This window comes from Phalangium opilio, unplaced genomic scaffold (genome assembly GCF_054372755.1).
Source record: "Phalangium opilio isolate 3A_F unplaced genomic scaffold, DU_Popi_V2 ptg000037l_1, whole genome shotgun sequence".
NCBI classification, from domain to species: Eukaryota; Metazoa; Arthropoda; class Arachnida; order Opiliones; family Phalangiidae; genus Phalangium; species Phalangium opilio.
The window spans coordinates 8,098,713-8,103,302 of NW_028324160.1; positions in this window are offsets into that span (position 1 = coordinate 8,098,713).

Below are 4,590 nucleotides of genomic sequence, written 5' to 3' on the forward strand. Positions count from 1 at the left end.
TGGCCCTCCATGTTATGCCAGAGCTGGTTTTGCATGACAGTCAACCTGTCATGCAGACACCGTTTGACGTGCCAGTAGGGGATGGGGACGGCCGGCTCCGGCCCCAAGAGTTTGGCCTCCGCACCCCTTTTTGCAAATCTATCGGCTTGCTCATTGCCATGATATCCGCTATGCCCTGGCACCCAGTACAACAGAACCCTGTTGCAGGATGCCAGTCGCGCTAGCAGATCAAGGCAGCTGTGCACCAGTTGAGAGGCAATCTGACACTGGTTCAGCGCGTACAGGGCGGCCTGACTGTCAGTATAAATTCTCACAGACCGTCCGGTATACCCTTTGTTAATGCAGAAATCTGCGCCATAACAGATCGCGGCAATTTCCGCCTGTAACACACTAGCGAAGGTGCCCAGTCAAGCAGAAAAGCCGACCCTTGTGGTTTGGCAGTAATAGCCGGGCCAGCGCCGGAATCAGTCTTGGAACCATCGGTGAACCAAATAGTTTCACCCTCAGTACCAAGAGGCAGCAGGTTAGTCCACTCTGCCTGACTGGGAAAGTGGATGCTGAATGGCTTAGTGAAGTCAAAACTGGTAACAGTTTTGTCAGAGCACATCGTTAGCGACGGCTCAAGTGCGGCGTTCTCCCGAAAGACCTTCGTTTGGCTGTAATCCCAAAGTCTTGGAACCCAGCAGCCACTAATGTTGAGCCTGTAGGCCCCCATGACAGCCTCCTCCTCAATGAAGAGATGAAGAGGAAGCATGTCAAGGAGCACCTCCAGGGAAGCAGTTGGGGTCGATCTCATGGCCCCCGTACCACCAATGCAGGCAAGTCTTTGAAGCTTGCGCAGGGCAGCCAGCACCGTCTTAAGCCGGACCCTTGTCCACCAGACAAGTGCCCCGTAAGATAGTATGGGTCTGATGATCCCAGTATAGAGCCAGTGTACAGCCTTGGGGTTGAGGCCCCAAGTCTTGCCGACAGAGCTCCTGGTCCTCCAGAAGAGCATCTTGGCCTTCTTAATACACCGATCAAGATGCGGCTTCCATGTGAGTCTGCAATCAAAGGTCACCCCCAGGTATTTCACCTCGGAGGACTTTGTCAGGACCTGGCCAAATAAAGAGATATCATTGAACAGATCCTTAGCATTTTTCCTCGTAAACGGAACAAGGACAGTTTTATCAGGATTAACGGTGAGGTTAACCGCCTGACACCATTGCTCCACGCTAGAGAGAGCAGATCTCATAAGCGCGGTAACAGTATCCGGGAACTTCCCGGTAAAGACTATCGCTACATCGTCCGCATACCCGAAGCAGCTACAGCCCCCTGCACCCCGAGCCACCCCAAGAGTTCGTCCACCACCAGGCACGACAACAGGGGGGAGAGCACTCCACCCTGAGGGCAGCCCCTGCTGGTAGTCACCCCTAGAGAGTCCTCAAGGAGGGACGCCGACACCTCGCGGTCGGTAAGCATGGACTTGATCCAGCGGCCAAGAGTGTCGCTGATGCCAAATCTCTTAACAGCTTCAGTAATAAACGAGCTAGAGACCTTGTCAAAGGCCCCCTCAATATCGAGGAAGACGGCCAGTGAAATTTTCTGAAACTCGAATGCCCTATCCATGCAATTCGTAAGGCCGTGAAGGGCCGTCTCAGTGGATTTGCTTTTTTGGTAAGCAAATTGTGAAGAAGAGAGAGGAGTTACCGAAAGTACCTCGTCTCTAATGTACCTGTCCACCAGCTTCTCCAGAATTTTGAGGAAGAAGGAGTTCAGGCATATGGGCCTAAATGCATTCGCCTCGAGATAGGAAGACTTCCCGGGCTTGGGAATAAAGATGACCCTAGAGCGTTTCCAGTCACGAAGTATGTGACCGAGAGCAATGCAGAGTCTGTAGATCTTGCATAGCGCAGATGCGATGTGGTCTAAGCCCTCCTGCAAAAGCAGAGGGAACACCCCATCGGGTCCCGGAGACTTGTAGGGCTTAAAACAGTTGACAGCCCACCGAAGCTTGGGAATCGTGACAACCTGTCTGGCTACAAGCTTTCAGAGCCTCGTTTTTAAGTAAACGTCCGGCGGGTGCAAATATTGGTTTCAGATGGGAAAATATATTTTTGAAAATCGAACCAAAACCGGCACCGGTATGTGTAGGTGAGGAGGAGAAATAAGGTAGATCACCCCCGACTTGGGAGAAATATATAACATATGAGTTATTTTCCATTCTTGTTCCGTCTCCGTATGTGCACTTTTGCTATGGTCTGTCCGCGGTGAAATGCCAGGAAACTCCCATCGCTAGTTCTTATATTGACTTCAACCGTTTCAATTATATTCGACTTGAGTTTAAAATAATCCGGTTCATTATATTCCAAAGACATAATTTCACGATGTTTCCCCACATTGTTAAATGGGATGATTTTTAATATTGGGGCATATGTATCACCGACAGATGTTTCCTCAACTAATGATGAATAGACGAATAAATTTTGAACACCTTTCGCGATGTCGGGGATACCTCTAGATTTAACAGAGCCGGTTAATCTTACACCGATTTGGTTCCCTGTAAATCTTAAAATATTTCCTAGTTCGGGGGAATCCGCGGAAAATTCAATAGAATAATTTGAATTAACTCTCATCAGTGTTCGTCCGTCTAATTTTTTCTCGAAGTGTATCTGATTTTTTGATATTGTCCGGTAATTTACTCTTAATACCGGATAATATATAGTATCCCTTTTCAATATTAAGGTTGATTACTGTCGCCTCCTCTTTCTTTATACTATTAACATGAATAACGTTTGACGCTTTCATAAAGTCATATTTCTCACCGGATGGTTTTAAAAACATGAACTGTAAGTGCTTTGATTTGGAATTTCCCGTTAGCAACTCCTCTCTGAAACCTATGAAGTCGGCTAGTTGTTTGTCTAATTGAAGTTGTATATTCGGCTTTAACTCAATCTCCAGTTTCTTCTCTTTTTCATCACCATGGTCAATTATGCTAACGGTTCCGTCAACCCCCAAATGGAAAACCAAACTATTTGCGATTAAATAATAAATATCTAAACCATCAAGTTCGCTATCACCCCACTCGGAATAAGGTAACTCGAAAGTCATTATTTTCCTACGATTAACAAGGTGTTTATAAAGATTGAACGACGTTGCCGTGATTGGTATATTATCATATTCAGTGGGTAATATAAGCTCTTTTAACCCCACCTCATATTCCCCATTTAGAATTATTTCATTCGGGAGTAACATTTTGAAACGACTCTGGGTATTATCTTTAAATACATCTAGACTCGCTGTAGATATAGCGAACAAATAAAACGAATCACTCATATTGTTAACGTCTTATTTTACCAACCGCTAACTGATATATGAACTGAATCAGACAAATAAAGATATTTAAATCATTTTATTTACTTTCACTCGCATTAAGGTTTACAAATTTACAATCAGGACTTTATATGATTTACATAGGAGTCGATAATTCTAGGGGAAATACCCCACTCAGTTGATTCCTGATTTAGGATATCAGCTTTAAGTTTACCAGATGAAAGAAAATTTTTTACAATAGTCGAAATATCTACGAATGAACGCGCAGCTTCAGCTGTTCTATTCAGGGCATGCTGATAAAAATATATAACGCCGTATATTCCCTCTAACTCTAAGGACTCTTTGGCTGGTTCGAAGTAAAGTCGGACCTTAGTAGCCCAATCATTGGTGATACAGGGGTTTCCAAGTTGATTCCCCATCTGCAGTTGACAACCATTACACTCGTTCGACGCGATTTTATTGATAGCGGCCTTTAAATAATATGTTAGAGTTTCCTTAATCTCAAAATTCTTCATGAGATTGCCATGGTTGTAGAGAAATTCTATGGTGTCGATGGAGTGAGAAAGGGCCTCCCACTCTTTCAGAGTTAAAGTTAACCCAGAAACACTTGATGAGTCCTTCTTACGACGTAGTAATAGCACCTGATCTTCCTCCAATTCATCGAGTACAGTCGCCCACGCATCGTTTGATAGAAAATTTTCCGACAAAGAAAACATTCTCTCCTTTGGGGTTATACTTTGACGAAACCCGAAAGTTTCAATGGACAAACTACTCGTCAATTTAACTAAACCATTGACATGAAGTTTAGTTAACACAACCCCCTCCATAGTTGGTAAATATTTTTCAAGGGGAGTGAATATCTAAAAACTCTTATGTTCAGAAATAATTCATTCGTGCAAAGTCGACGGTTGATAGTTATAAATTTCGTCCTAGTACCATCCACCTTTTTGTAGGGTCCACAAGAGGTTCCTTATATATTAAATCAAACCCGTTTGCCATTGGAGATGTGTTAGCTGATACGTATTGTTTCTTTCAATGTAATAATAACTTAAACCATCGCGAATAATTTCACGAGGCTAACAAACTTACGTCTCCATTTCAGCAGTGTTTTCCCCGGATTCTGACATCTTTTCAACAACTTATCCGACTGTTAAATGCAAAACTAGTTACGTTTTCACTCTTTTATATACTAACGGTGATGGGATTATTTACCTCGAATTAAATGAAAACATTTCATACACCCTCCCCCCACCCCCTTATTATTAGGTGAAACAAACG